This window comes from Patella vulgata, chromosome 3 (assembly GCF_932274485.2).
Source record: "Patella vulgata chromosome 3, xgPatVulg1.2, whole genome shotgun sequence".
NCBI classification, from domain to species: Eukaryota; Metazoa; Mollusca; class Gastropoda; family Patellidae; genus Patella; species Patella vulgata.
In genome coordinates, this window is record NC_065881.2 from 75,623,056 (window position 1) to 75,640,486 (window position 17,431).

The window sequence follows — 17,431 nt, forward strand, 5'->3', positions numbered from 1 at the left end:
ACCTTGCTTTTCATACTATTTGAATGACCAGATGCTAGGTTATACCCTCATGCATCATGGACAACAGGGAATCCTGGATGGAAAATCCTGATCAACTTTCTTGGATTTGGATCAAAAACAGAATCCTCCTGGTTAATTTTAAAATGATCCAATGAAATGAAATGGGGTTTGATGTCCTACTTTTCTGCACCAACTGATGACCCAATTAAGACAGGTATATAGTGTGCTATGAGGGGAATTTTGTCCTTGCCAGGCACTTTGTCCGGCATAACTGACGAGGGGAAATCGTGCCGGAAATCATAAGAAATATTCTCGGCCAAAACCGGGAGCAAACCTGATACCTGGTTAGCAAGCCAGAATCATATACTCACTGAACCACTGTGGATCGCCATGATCTAAAGGATGTTATAATAAAATACATAGATGAACCATGTGTTTTAATTCAAAAGTACAAGATATGAATAATATTTCATAATTTCCTATTTTCATAAAATTTAAATAATGATAATCTTCTGTCATTTTCTCCATAAAATATAAATTCTTAAATTTATTGTTAATCTCTTATAATTGTAATTAAGTCAAATGATTTATACAAGATTCAGCAGTTAAATCAATCATGAAGTTACTGCTTTTGCTATATAATTCAAGATACGCCCACATTTTGCAATAGATGGACAGAGAAAAGGGAAAATCAATATGGCTTGTCATGTCATTGTCCCTATGATTCAAATGAAATTAGAAAACAATCTGTTATAAGTCTGTAGCCTCTATGGCAGTTACATTTGTACACTAATATAAATGTCATTCTTACAATCATGTAGAATGAAAAACTAAAAGACGAAAAGATTAAACATTTCCATCCAAAAAAAAAGATTAAGAAAATTCGTGGGATTGTGTTGTAATTATTCTGTATTTGCGGCTTGAGCCATCAACATTCAAAATTCAATAATATTCTTGACAATCAGGAAAGACGTGACTTGCTTAAGGTTAAAGCACCTAAAAAAATATTTTAGCTATTCACTTCAGGATTTAAACATGCCACTTATAACACATTCCGTTAAAAGAAATTCCATCAACAAATTTAAAAACAAATCATCAGTTATATGGCATGGCTGATCACAATGGAAAACAAACAGTCTATAACGGCACAGCATGCCCTTATGAGGATGTCACAATCTTAGACAAAGAAATGGTTCAAGAGCCGGTTTGGCGGCTTTCGGAGGTGTGAATTGAACTGAAATTAAATTGGGTTTACACATTCTACTTTTCTGCATCAACAGAGTTAATGGAGAAAAGCATGCTATATACTGTGAGGGACACTTTTCCTAGACATTAGGTTTTCACTTAATGGAGCATTATGTAAAGTTATGAATGGTTGTATATTTAGTTTTAACCAGATGTGTGTACTGATCGTAACTATCGTACTTGTTATTGAAGTCTTAGCCTCGCTTCTCCATTTTTAAATTAAATCATTAAATGTCCAACTGCTCTAATTTACTTAAAATCGGCCCAAAGAAAGACCTGCCATAGGCAAATTTAGGTAATGCCTGTTTCAACTTCATTAATTTCTGTTCTTAATATGTGAACATCAATATGGACACAGGACCTTGGTTTTCCGAACAACCACACATATTTTCTTTCTATGATCTCATGTGTACACCACTAGACAAAGGAAAACAATCCTGGAAAATCTTAAGGAATTTAACTAAGCCAACACTAGGATCGAACTCGGGATGTCCTAGTTGGTGAAGAAAGCCCCTAACTCACTATAAATTTAACTTAAACTGCATCAAATAATTATAATATTATAATATTCAACATTATATATCTGTATATGGTGATATATGTTTAAATGTTTGAAAGCATGCTGCCATCAGTGTAAGACCTTTAAAAATCTTGTCCTATGAACAACTCTGGTCTTCTCCCTTTAAACATTGGTCAGACATAACCATGGTCATATTCAACCCAAGGTAAAGTTTGTGTGGTATGAATTGTGGGTGAAATAATAACTGTGGGTGAAATAATAACTTAAGTACAAATGTCTTGTAAGAGTCAAAGTGCATCATACGTAATGTATAATTATATAACCTCATTACCAAGATACTGTATTTCAATGAGCGATGAAATGTTCAAAATTACTGAATCACCTTAGAAAGCTGTTTACATATCTACATGTACATGTACTCATCAAATGTCTTGCAGCTTGTTGTAAGAGTCAAAGTACATCAATTAATGTCTAATAATCATTGCTATAGAAAAAAAGGTTCAAAATTACTTAACCACCTTAGAAATCTGTTTACAAATACTCATTGAATGTCTGAGTATACATATATATAGAACCACTCCTAAATTGACAAAATTCAAGTTTCAATATGGGTTTAATTTGGTTCAAAATAACTCACTATGAGCAGACATTAATGAAAAACCTGGTAAATAATCTACCAACAGGTTCCTAAAGAAAAAAAAAAGAATCTAGAGAATCCATTTAAAAGTGAATGAGTCAATGCGCGGTTTAACTTAATCCCGCCGTTATAGATATCACGGGAAGTGTGAGCTAATACACTGATACTTTGATCCATTCTCTCTATGAGCTTGCACATTATCGTCATTTCCTTTTGTATGTTTCACTTACTGGCCGTTATGTACAACTACAAGTTCTCGCTGTTAATGGAAAGAGCAATTGGTCGTTGACAACATCATCAAGCATTTCAAATCTGGCTTCACAGCTTCCATTTAACATAATTTGGCTATTCACTAGGCATGTCAGGTAGAAATTAGTATGGAATTGGGGTTTTTGCATGACAAATAACAGATCGGAATAACGACTGCTTCTTAACTTAAGCTCTTTATCAGAAGTCTGCCACAAAAAACTTTTATAAATCACGTTTTATTCTAATGCATCGCTTTGATAAACATGTCATTTTTAATGCCACTAAACAAATCTTATGGAATGAAAATGTATTAGGTTCACAATCATCGATCAAGTAAATTAACAAGTACAAGCATACTACAGACCAGGAACTGACCATGATGTTTGAGAATATGGATGGTACATAGAGTTCCACCTCATTCGGGTACAGAATGTATTTTTCTCTGCATATAGACCTATATCACTCTGTACAGACAGAATTCGAAAAGCTTTCTTTAACAAAGGCTGGCACAGTTATGACATCATAACTTTGTTCTGTGGATGAAATTCAAAAATCTAATTCACCAAATCGATGCAGAATTTTTATGTCGATCTGACTTGAATTGACAAGAGTCTTAGGCTTTTTCGAAGAGCATTGCCCCAAGAAGAACACCAACAAGATGAGTAACGGTTAGCAATCAGTTCCAGCCTTTCCACGTCCAAATTTTTTTTTAATTGTACTGTAACTGGCTTGGTTCTTAGTACTGTTGTCAATGCTTCATTGTGGTCTCTTCTTATTCATAGATCATAAACTCATGATTCAGTTAGTTGTAGTACTTTAAGTCGATACAGTAATAACAATTACAACAGACAAAATTCAGAACTATATTATAGGTATACAGAATTATGCACAACTAAAGAGGTATAATTTCAAGAGTTGGCATAAGTTAAATGGAGCCTGCTAACTGTTTCTTTTCCCTAACTTGTCCTCCCTGGGTCCATCTTCACATTTATATATTATATATTCGAAGATTTAACCCTTAGCTACCTACATTACAATTAACATAAACACAATTTAGACATAGATTAAAATATTAAAAGAATACAAAGAAGATTATAGACATAAAAGAATAAGCTTATAATATTAACTATATACATGTATTAAAATATTACCATTAACATACATTCTTATTAGAATACTCGTTAAGAGGACTATGCTCTAAGATGTTATATCAGTGTTAAAGTTATACAATTTCATATTTTCTAAGAAAGTCAAAACATAATTATTTCTATGTCTTTTGCTCAATAGGTTGTCAACTCACTATTATACGATCATAGGTGACATTCTCACACTTAAAACTCATTTACACCGGAAATAATAACACAATTACCTCCCTTGTTTTCTTTTCTCCACCATGGAGTAGCTATTTTCAAACGTTTGAATTTGAAGAGGAAATGATATTTTTGCCAATTTCTCAACTGGCAATAGTGAATTATAGGATTAATAGGATTATTCTTTAACAAGGTAGGACTGTTTATAGATACCATAATTTAAGGCTTTATTTTAATAAATTTTAAAAATATAAAGTAAAAATATGAAATTGCAACTTAAAAGATACATTATGGGAGATAAGATAAAGAGATGGCAGTTCTCGCTATAATAGTTAAAAACTAGATGGTGTAAAGGTAATTTGCTGAAAATTTCAGTCAAATTGATCCACTATGAGCCGAGAAAAAAGCGGGTGAAATTTTTGCATAGTCTCGGTCATCATTACTAAAATCATTAATATAAACAGCATAGTCTCGATTATCCACTTTTTCTGATTTAATTATCAACGGCCGTTAGCGGCATATAAGAATCTAATCCAGCCAACATCGAAGGCTAGCCTTGACATCGAGAGTTTATTATGGTCTGGATAAGTTAATTAATGTCTAATTGATAATTTAGATAACATTTCAGGCCTAAAGAAAGACTTGTAATAAGCAGATTTTGCTCTTGCATAATGCATGTTTAAGGTAACCCATCATTAATTCAACCATAGAAAGATAATTATAGGGTCTTGATAGACCGTGATGACAGTACCATGTGGTGGATGTTATTATGAACATGTAACTGACTACTGTACAACAGTAGGCATTATGAAAGATAAATATATAAAGAGATCACTTCTCAAAAGCAATACATCATGCTTTTTTTTAGCGAAAATACCACAAGCAACATCCCACTCCAATATATATACACAAGTTACATCTGGTATAGCTTCCTTACAAGTTTAACAAAGAGAAAAAACACCATTGACCTCATGGTATATCACCAGTAAGTTATCAACGACAATGATCTTACCATGCGCACCGATAATCATTTTGTTTTTAGAGTTGTTAAGCTTGAATGTATACTGAAAATAATGTGATAAATCAGATTTAACAATGATATTGATTTCTTGTTCATCTGAATCACTTATTTTAGGCATTTATATGTATATTTCCAACGCGTATTGCAATAAACAACCCCATCCAAGATCAAGATTTAAAAGTGTAGCAATATTGTTATAAATTTATAAAAATAAACCCTTGTCTTCGCATTGACTTAAAACATATTTTATCATTTAAATCTACTTATGGAAACTTACAAACCTCCACATTTCTCGAATACAATGTTTGGGCACTATATTTCTGCTTTAGCTACCAAAATAACTTTATACAGGTCACAATTCTATGGAATACAATTACTGCTTATTACTGAACCACGTTTCAACTAGGCTTCTCTAGTCATTGCTTGATAATGACTAGAGAAGCCTAGTCGTAATGAAGCTCAGTAATAAGCAGTAATTGTATTCCATAGAATTGTGACTTGTATATTCCATTTCAATTACTAAATGCCATTGAAACAATTTATCAAAATAACTTTCATTAAGCAATGTAATCAAGAAATGAAATGTCCTACTGTTCTGGACCAACTGGGCTAATGAAGATGGGCATATGCAACACAGTGTGCTACAAAGGGAAATTTTGCTCAGACAGCAGCATTACAGACTAGTCAATAAGCCAATTAATGATGACAAATTGTTCTATCTAATATGCCACTATAATTGCTTTGATTGTATCTATGTATGATATAGATAAAATCTGAATATAGCTGGTAAATTCATGTATGTAATACCATAGTTGGCCATTACAGAAATTAACACTCTCTTCTTAGACTTAAAGATACCTTCCCGCGTACGAACTGGGTGATCTGATGATATATTTGGACCAAAAACATATTCAAACTAATCAATCTATGAAAATTTTGCTTCAAAGCCTTTTCAAAACATATTGTATTTGCTAGGGAATACCCCTGCTATAAAAAATCAATTAAAAGAAGCCATGTTTGTGTCATGTGACTTAGCAACAGGTGCAAAGCCGGAGGAGAATTCATTGCACATAAAAGACGGTGTTGTCTTTAATCGCTGTTCATTTATCAAAAATATCGAAGAGTAATTAATTCTCAGATTATCCACTGACCACGTCTTTTCCTGTAGTTTTTATCACAGAAACTGTTGTACGTTTAAACTCACCATCAAGTTTATCAACATATACATCAAGTGCTCACTAATGCTGAGAAACCAGACAATCTTCGCATGCAACCTTTGATGTCACATTGGGTTGCTGGTAAGGGAAACCCTTACATTTTTGTTTGTCCTATATGCTCTCCATCAGTGTTTTTTTTTTTTTTTAGGGAATCCAGTTTTTTTTCTAGTAAGATTGAATGTTTCTACTTTCCAATTCCATACATATACCAAATTGCCATACTTTTACTGAAAATAACCACCTGATAAAATATTTTATGGAAAAGTATCTTTAACATGTTAATATGTTAGTATTCATATGGGAATACTTAAAAGTTACAAATGCCAGAATAAAAGTATGGTTTAAAAGGAGCTAAATTGCTATTGTTTGGTACCTAGAAATGGACACAAATGGATCACAACGCATATTATAATGTATTATGAATGTATATAAACTGATTTACATCCAATCGTTTCTGTTTATGCTGTAATTGCTAATCAGTTATGATGGGCGAAATACCCGAAGAGTCCAAATTGAATGGCTGTCTTTGACATCTGGTTATTCTAGTCTACACCAGTAGTATTCTCCTGTGGGGTATGTTGAGCATCATTCATCGAGTCGTTTCATTACAAATGGTGCTCAAAAGCATTCTGACACGCAATTTGTGTGCCAATTTTAAAATTTTCATTTTTTCTTAAATATTGGATATCTGATGCCTATCTTTTCCCGGTAAGATAACAACATCAATGTTGATTTGAATTGACTAATAAGTCATTTTTGCAATATCAAAGACTGTGGATGATATTGAGTTAGCGATTTACTTCCTTTAAAACAATGTACACTATCAAGGACAAAACAAACATTTCAGAACTGGGGTCAAAAAAAATTTCTTTGCTGCCTGGGCAATGAGAAAACTTACTACACCACGAATCTGTAAAACTTTCATTTCGTGAATCAAGCAGATTTGTATTAGGTTTTCAAGGCGTTAAAAGTTAAATGAACCATGGGTACTCTAAGCAGATTGACGTTACAATAATTAGGAATTAGATCGAGGAATCGAAGGCTATTTGCAATATGACATTATTCGATATTATTAAACTTTATTATTCGTGGAGATTGTGTTAATGCTTCTTTGAATAATAAAATTTCAATGGCTCATGGGCCCTGTTTCCTCTTTAAATCCCAATATGTAATCAGCAATGATTTTTAGATTGATTAAATGATGATGAAAACGAACTGGATAGAATACAATTCAACAGGTTTTTATTGATTCTGTAGTTCTTCATTTGAAATTGAAGCAAGGGAAGTATAATTTGCAAACGCTGATGTTCTCCTGGTGATATTTATTCATGTAATCTGCACAATTCTTTCTGATTACTGTCATTCACATTATGTAAATTGATTGAACAATTGACATAATCTAGATGCAATTCTTTCAATCATTGTATAGTCCATTATGCACTTTGATACATGTATTCCTTACATTCTATCTGGCTTACTTCATACACAGAACCATAATGGCTCTGTCCGTAAGACAGGCCCGGCAGAGTGGGGGTCTGAGTAATTTTACTAGGCAGAAATTGCTTAGAAAGTGTCCCAAACGATCTAGACCCCCGGGGCCTACGTGGCCCCTGGACCATCGCCTAGAATCCTATGACTGTAGTCCCCCGCCAGCCCTGTAAGATGCTGGCTCACAAACCAGGATGTCACAGGTTCCTCAGAATATCCAGCATGGTTTCTTCCCGCTTGTCAGTAATGTTAGGAATGTGAAACTGGCAAGAAACAGTAGGCGAAGTGCCACTGTCAAGGCAAAATGTTCCTTATAGCACACTGCATGACATATGTTGGGTTGGTACTGAAAGCAGTACAGCGTTAATTCATACAATTAAACACTGGTCATACTCCTAGAGGAAATATACAATTTTAACAGAAAATTGAAAGAATATCACCAAGGAAAGCAATAGTTGTCCGATCAAAGTGTGTTACAGAAATATGTAAAATGTATTTTCTACTTGAAAGTCAGAACACTATATCTATTTGAGAAGAAACTTTCATAATAAAATATGCCAAAACCATATGTTTTGAGATTCACCCATACGATACATGTCATATTTTTTCTCAGTAATGCTTCTTTGTATTCAGTATTGTTTAGTTTTTTCCTCTGTTTTTGTGGTAAATGGAACATATGCCCTAACTTTATAGTCAATATACCTCAATTCTATTGAATACTTAAAACATTTCTCACTTAACATGGACCTTTTAGCATTTCACCAATGGTTACTTGTAATTGTATAGGTAATTTTTACTTCAATATGCTTACATTCATATTTTATGTGGCATATAGCAGATGATGACTAATACTGGTATTACACAATGGTTTCCTCTGGGGTGTATTCCCGATTGTTTAAATTTTGGATGAAGTCTGTATCACTACAGGCCCAGGTCTGTACAGCGCAGTGGACACTTACGGCTATCCCCCGGATCCATTCACTTAATTTGATATGTACGTTTGTTTGTGAGTTCTGCGTATTGCGTCTTGTCCGTAGATTTGTTTTATGTAAATTATATGTGGTGCAGTTTTTCTCTTCAAATTTTCTAGATCAGTTTAGTTTATTAATAAAGGAATTGGTTTCTCAATAAGAGCTACAAAATATTTTCTGGACTAACATCATTAATTTCTGGAGTTTTATTAAAAGTAGCTAAGTCTCTAACTCAATATCATCCAAAGTCTTACACGTTGAAAACACGAATTATTTGTCAATTCAAATCAACATTGATGTTGTGATCTTACCGGGAAAAAGTTGGTTTCTGATATCCAATATTTAAGACAAAATAAACATTTTACCATTGGTACACGAATCGAGTACCATAGTGTAACAAGTGACCAGAAAGAACGAGGCTAGATATATTCTACAACTAATGTCAAATGGTGAAGCCATAACTTATCTGGAGATAATAGACTGGAATAGCCAGACGCTAGAAATTTCCATTCGGTTGAAACTCATGCCGTATTTCGTTGGACATAACTGATTTGAAATTAGAGTTAAAATGGAAACAATTGAATGTAAATCAGTTCATATAAAATCAGATTACATTATTATATGCATTGCGATCCATTTGGGCCAATATCTAGGTCCCTAATATTAGCGATTTAGCTCCTTTAAACTAAGCGGTTATTGTTCTTGCTATTTGACAATCTTTTCGATATATTCTAATAAAATTAGATATTAAACAAACTGGAACAGAGGCCATCTTTGTAAAGCAGAAGTAGGATAAGGAGGTGATTATCAAAGTAGTCTTGATCATGTGACTATTTTCCAATTGATCATTAGTGCATTTAGTTGGTCATAAAGTATGGTTCCTGGTCATGTTTACACTGGATGCTAGGATATTGGTTTTGATTTATTGGGGTTCATTAACAGTTCATTTCCTTTCTGATAGTCTGACACCTCCGTCATCTGTCTTCAAACAGCGCTGTCATCAAGGTTTCAATAAAACATTAATATAACAAGATGATAGAGAGCTTCCCCCATTCAAAACATCATCAATTCTTCCGAAAGTTGGACCATGCAGAAACTCGAAACCCTTTAATTTGTTCGCTCACTTGGCTCAGAAATTGATACCCTACAATCTGTAAAAGATTCGCCATTCCTCGACTCGGATAAATAGGGTATTTATGTTCGTTTGGAGGACATCAGACGATACAACACCAACCTTCTTCAGATCAATAAGGTGCTAATTGAAGAAGATTACCCAAGTCAGAAAGGTTACGCGAACACTGACAAAACTTTCATCAATAATTGAACGTTCTCCCTTTTAAAAAAAAAATCTCCAACATCATTAAACATCAATGTTTCAAGCAGTCATGTATGGATGCTGTTATCATAGTATTAGGTTCCATAGCTGAAAGACTGGAATTGAAATCTTTATTTCTACTGCCACTAAATAGAGACAGAATAAAATCATAAAAACTCCCCAATTTATTCTTGATTTATTTTCTTGTCTGTTTTAAAGAAATTGGTAGTGTACATAATTATTTTCTTATTAGCAATGTAATTGGTAGCGTACATAATTCATTTCTTATTAGTTTTAATGTAACTGGTACTGTACATAATTATTTTCTTCTTACCGATAGTTTTAATATAATTGGTTACTGTGACTGTAAATAATTATTTTCTTTTTAGTTTTAATGTAATTGGTAATGTACATATTGTGTGTATATTTCACAGTTCCCACACGGTGACAAAAGACATAAATTCAGACTTTGTCAGATCCTCTGGTGCATGGCATGGCATTTTGTCACCTCTGGCTTTCGGTTGTGATTTCGATCCCTGGTGTGAGCGTATGTGGATGATAGAGAGAGAGAGAGAAATGGGGTTTAACGTCCACTTGACACAAACTCGGACTAACATATGGTTTAATATTATTTCAATAATTCGCTTGCGCGTAGAGGTCTTTAGCAGTGGGAGGAAACCGGAGGACCCGGAGAAAACCCACGAGGTTGGACAGGCGACCCTACTCCTTGTCACGTACAACCAGGGATTCGAAACCACGCCAGTTGACTCAATGACAGGTCTGCAATATCACCCTCAGTGGAAGCAGACATTAAACACCAAGAAAGAAGAAGAAGAAGAAGAAGGCATTTTGTCCAGCACATGATATACATAAATTTGTTTTTACTGGGAGATGATTGAAATTGGTATTTTTTATGAGACCTCTTGATGTATTTGATAATTTTATATTGTATCAAAATCCCATTCCTAATACATTATTTCCAGTCTTTTACTTGTTATCACATCAAAATCCCTTTGCCAACACATTATCATACCATATCATATATTCAGACATTCAAATAACTTCTGTAATTCATATCTTTATTCAATTATTCATAGAAATTTGAAGCAAGATATCAAGCATAAGAAAAACATTATCAATAATAAGTTTATAAATATTCTATCAGATACAATTTCTTGTCATTTAAAGATCTATACAAACAGCAAAAAACCCAGTTTAAAGATGCATTAGGTATAGAGAGAGAGAGAAATGGGGTTCAATGTCCACTCGACACAAACTAGGTCATTTCGGGACTAACATATGGTATAATTTTATTTCAATAATTCACTTGTACATAGGGGTCTTAAGCAGTGGGAGGAAACCAGATGACCCGGAGAAACCCACGTGGTTGGAAAGGCGACCCTACTCCTTGTCACATACAACCGGGGATTCGAAACCACGCCAGTCGACTCAGTGACAGACTTTATGATACAGTGCACGCACGCTAACCATTCAGCCATCCAACCCCCCCGCATTATGTATAAGATTTAGATAAAGAGTTGACAGTTCTTGCTATAATACATGTAGTTTGAAAATAGATAATGAAAAAAGAATATATTGAACATTTCTGTTAAATTACTTTATTTGATTATCCATTTCTAAATTAAATTATCAAATGGTGATCGTGGTTCAATCCGTTCAATATCACAACCATCGAATGCTCTACAGAGTTGATTATGTAATAAACGTCAAATTAATAATTTATATAACAACCGAGGCCAAAAATAAATGGTGATCGTGGTTCAATCTGTTTAATATCACAACCATCTGATGTGCTAGAGAGATGATTATGTAATAAATGTCAAGTAAATAATTTATATAACATCCGAGGCCAAAAATAAATGACATTTAGCTACTACATAATGCATCTTTAATGTGTTCGAATCCGTAGAAGACATGTATAAACTAACAACTTTTCTTTTGTGATATCTTGTTATGTATTATTTAGAATAGATGAAAAACACTTTAACTTTAAAGCAGACAAAATGATAGAAACTGGCTGTCGTCTCAGACACTCTAAAATTACATCAATTTATCTACAGTTATTTAAAATTAAAAAACACAAATATCATATCATTAAGCCGAATCAATAATTCTTCTAGCAGCAGATTTTAATGGGAAACATCAATTATTCCGAAACATCCTACATGTACACTAAAATATCAGTAGATATCGCAGTTCCTGTGTATAAAGCCATTTTTTTTTCAGAACACTTGATCTCACTTCTCATTATCTTGATAGGTTCTCATAACACATAGTATCAATAAATAATGAGTTATCTTTAAACAAATTTTTATACGGTATTGCCACAGTTGATGGGTGCTTTTTAACATTTGTATAAGTATATCAAAATGAAATGAAATGAGGTTCAACGTCCTACTGGTCTGCTCTGGCTGGGCTAATGAAGACAAGCATTTGCCATACAGTGTGCTATGAGGCAAATTTTGCCCAGACAGCAGCACTACGACCTATTTTTATATCAAATTCCAACTGTCAAGAGTTCTTTTACGTGCACGCCAATGTGCAGACAGGAACTTGGTTTTTTGTATCATCCGAACGACTATACAGCTGTCCTTGTCAGGCCCTCCGCCCTGCACCATTGACAAGGGGGAAACCACGCCGGAAAGTCCCGATGAACTTTCACTTCCAACAGTGAGAGCTAACCAGCGACCTCCGGGCTAGCGAGACAGTGTCTTACTCACTTAGCCACCATGGCTCCTTGCAGTATATAACTTTCGTAACAGTTTTTAAACTTTGTACATTTAAGTTAGTTTTTTTTATGATACAGGAAAAGATATTTCGATTGTATTTAATTAATCTCTGGCAAAACCATACAAATTTTATTTCACTAACGAATGAGAGAGAGAAAAAATCGAACTAGAGAGATAATCAAATAAAAAAAAGGTGCTATATACACAAACTACTTTTTATTGGCCAATTACATTAAGTTCTATAATATAATATTTGATTAGTTATCTGTGCTACGGGGGCTAATAATTATTTCTTTACTTGTTAGTCTATCATGCGATCAAAATCAATGAGAATAATATCTCAACAGTATATTAATACCATCACACAATACAAGTGGGGAATATATTTTATAACTTTTGATTCAAGATAATTATGTCTTAAGAGAGATGTATGAGTTATACTTCATTAAACTGCTGTCTTAATAGCCTTGTTGATGTACAAATTGCCTCACAAATAGATCATGGTTTTTGAAAAACTAGATTTCTATAATTAAGGAAAAATAAATTTGAGTTACATTCAGAAATGTTATTTTACATTAGTGTAACATAGTTTAATATCGTTTTTACATGCTACAATTTGAAAAATAAAATCTTGAAAAATAAAAATAAAATGGTTATTTCATGTATTTTTGCATTGATGGTTACATCGATTATTTTGTGCATTTTACACTATTAACATACATCTTTTGAACAGATCTAAGTACTAGATCAAAAGACAACAGGCCTCAAAGAGTTATATCTAATGGTTTTCCTCATTTTGTTATTCAATTATTGAACTCTCAACATAAATTGTTTAGAAGAACTGCTTTGTAAGTATAGTCATGGCTGATAATTGTTTTTTTTTTTTTAGATGAATCAATTACTTTTCCCCAGATATATTCCCAAATAAGTGAACAAAATTTCCTTAAATCTATTAAATTTTCCTGTCATTTCTGATTAGTTAATGTGGAAACTGCCATTAGACGTCAGTTCTTAATAGAAACACGTCTGTCACTGTAATAAGTTACATCCTTGTCCATCGCTTCGTTTACAATTTCTACGTCTGTTATTCTACAAATTCTATATTGATTTCCTCACAAACAATGGAACCTTTAAGAAAATCCAATTTCTCTCTGCACCTGTCACTTGAGATAACACAACCGACCAGAAATGAAAAAGAAAATCCAAACAAGAGCTGAGGGAATTAATGATATTGCTTATTAAACTATTTTTTTGTAAAAAAACAACTTTTTCTAATGATACCAATCACGAAATAAAATTGAAAGCTAAGAATTTTTTTGGGTTAGTATTTTGTATTCACTTCGGCTGTTGTTGAAGAGAATACTTGGAACTTTTTCCCTTCCAAAAGTGCTCACCATTAACGCACACGCTAAAATAAATCGCAGTTCTATTTAATTTGCATTTCTCAAACATATTCCATTAGTTCCTGGAGAGTTCTAAATTATAGTTATGTAAGTGGAAGGTTTAACCCAGGAACAGGTACTTTTCCATTAAGATTTAGGACTAAATAATTGTAGCATAAAAAAAACTTTTCTAGTGCAAACTATAATAATCAAACAGCTATACAATGTGAATGGAAAAGTTTGAAAGATGTTTAGTCACCTTGCTGCAGTACAAGCATGTTAGAATTTGCTGAATAACTTAATATTGCCGATAAAGAAAAAAAAAAAAACCCTCTGTCATTCAATGTGTCATCATATTCGAAATTTGTACACTATATATTAAGATGTAATGTAACGCATATCGTCGGTGAAGTGTCAAAAGGGTCTATCTAAGAAATGAAATAAATACCTTTTGCATTTCAAAATTTCCCCAAATCAAGATACAACATTTGGACACATGATACCCAGAACAGTTTTAATTGGCGAAGAGATACACAGCTTCGACAGAAATGTGCATATTAATTGGGAGATTTTAAAAATGCAAAAACGTGTATCTGACTAATTTCCCAAGATACACCCTTTTGACACTTCACCGACGATATTCAGAATATAGTACAATTTTATTTTGATAAATTACTTGCACGTAGGAGTGTCTAGCTGTTAAGTAGCAAACAGAGAAACATACAAACCTGCTAAATCACACCACTTGACTCAATGTTAAGACCATATGCCCCCCTTCCCACCCCCTCCGTCTATATATGTTACGCACAAGACTTTGCCCAGTCAGTCAGATTATAGACAGATCATGTGGAGGAAATAAAATAAAATGAAATGAAATGGGGTTTAACGTCCTACTGTTCTGCTTCTAACCTGGGCTAATGAAAACGGGCATACACCATACAGTGTGCTATGAGGGAAATTTTGCCCGGGCAGCGGGGCTACGGCCAACTCTTATATCGAATTCCAACTGCCAAGGGATCTTTTACGTGCACGCCAGGGTGTACACGGGATCTCAGTTTTTCGTCCCATCCAAATGACTAGACAGCTGTCCTTGTCAGGCCCTCCATCCTGCATTACTGACAAGGGGGAAACCACGCTGGAAAATCTGAATGAACTTTCTCGGCCAATGCAGGGATCGAACACCCGACCTCCAGGCTAGCGAACCAGCATCTTACCCACTTAGCCACGTGATGGAAGTCTTGGAGTGAGTAGATTATCATATAGCCTACAAAGATAGAACCTGTCAGATGCTAAGTAGAAGTGTGTCTGGCAAAATATCAGATATGGAATATTATATGAGGCACCACTTCCATTTGTGATATTTTAAAAGTTTTATAAAGAGCAAAAATTCTATGATAAATAAATCACCATTCCTGATTACGTATAAACTAGAAATCTATCACCTGTTCTGATCTTCTTTATCAATTATTAACTATTTATTATAAACTGATCAATCATTATTTGAGGAATGTAATCAGTTGATGAGTTTAATCTACATTTATAGCATGTTATAAAAAAATAAATTATTAATAAACAGTATTGACTAGCCTCAGACAACATTCTATACATGTATCTATATATATCAATAGTCTTACAGACATCTTAATAAATAATTGATAGAAAAAAATAGTCAAGTTTATGAACAGAATCAAACATGTTTATGAGCAGAAGCATACAAAATGCCTAAGCATCAGAAGTTATTTTGATTTGCTTTTCAATCATTTTGTATAATCAACCAAAAGAACATCTGTGTACTTAGAAGAGAAAATCATCAAAATCAGTAAGTTAAACACGTCACATAATTTTTCTTCAAATTATGAAAAAATATCTGAAAATCTGTTTTAGCTAAAAACAAATGGGTTTCCATTTTACATTGTAGTTTGGTTAGATAATGTATAGTGTACCTTATATGGTTAAATATGGTTTATCACATGTATAATGTACAGTATTTGGTTAAATATGGTAATCACATGTATAGTGTACCTTATATGGTAATCACATGTATAGTGTACCTTATTTTGTTAAATATGGTAATCACATGTATAGTGTACCTATGGTTAAATATGGTTTATCACATGTATAATGTACAGTATTTGGTTAAATATGGTAATCACATGTATAGTGTACCTTATATGGTTAAATATGTTAATCACACGTATAGTGTACCTTATTTTGTTAAATATGGTAATCACACGTATAGTGTACCTTATTTCGTTAAATATGGTAATCACACGTATAGTGTACCTTATTTTGTTAAATATGGTAATCACATGTATAGTGTACCTTATTTCATTAAATATGGTAATCACATTTATATTGTACCTTATATGGTTGGCACATTTACGTTGTACCTTATTTGGTTAAATATGGTAATTACATGTACATTGTACCTGATTTGGTTCAATATGGTAATCACATGTATATTGTACCTTATTTGGTTGAATATTGTATCCTGTAATGTATATTGTAACACAGATAGAACTAACATATATATATACATGTACAGGAGCTATATGTGGGTGTTTTACATCCTCGTCGCCGTGGCAGTAAATGAGGTCCACTTGGTACATGGAGGTGAAAAATAAAAATACACTGTTGCAAACTCAACAGCATCACAATTTGAAATTTTCAAAATAAAGGAAATAATTACACTCTTTGAACCTGTGACCGAAGGGCATGGTGTAGTGTTTACATGGCTATATTCAAGTTCTATATTCAGATTATTAACATCACTCCAAGCCTCGACATCACTACACCCATCTTCAATGATTCTTTTAGTAACTTAATGCTTTTAAGTCCAATCAATGATCTCGAATTGCCGAGTTTGTTCAACGCATTTAGGAACTATATATAATTTGCCGAAACTGAAATATGATTAATTGTTCTATATTATTAAAATTTGCAAAATAACCAAGTAATTTCTTAGCTACTTTTTCTCGATTCCTTTGAAAACTTGATCCTTAATTTCTCCAAGGAGAGATAAGTCGTTCAGTCGCATCAGTAAGACCTACTTACATTTCAAATTTCATGCAAATCGTGCAAACATTAAAGAAGTTACCAATTCATTTTAACTATGCGTCATCAGATTTTCGTTGGTGATTTATGATTCGTAAAATGTTTTGAAAATATATATAATCAAAAGTCACCACCCATTTGGGGGGGGGGGGGATATGTCAAAGTTTCAGAAAGATCCTATGGTTAGACTCTGAGAAATCCGATTTGCAGTAAACACTAAAAAAAAAATAATAATAATCTTAACAGACACAATAAGCTTTCATATGAAATAT

At 33.3% G+C, this 17,431-nt stretch overlaps 1 protein-coding gene across 2 annotated transcripts in view; it reads right to left on the bottom strand.

The window, feature by feature from the left end:
- LOC126816656 (centrosomal protein of 78 kDa) overlaps positions 1 to 17,431 on the bottom strand; it is a 98,131-nt gene that overhangs the window by 58,060 nt on the left and 22,640 nt on the right. The window contains exon 1 of one of the 2 annotated variants that reach the window (XM_056099259.1): positions 2,633 to 2,864. The exons of the other annotated variant lie outside the window; for it this stretch is intronic. The gene's annotated coding sequence lies outside the window, so the exon portion shown is untranslated. Of the gene's footprint in view, positions 1 to 2,632; positions 2,865 to 17,431 lie in introns of those variants that run through there. 2 annotated transcript variants of the gene reach the window in all.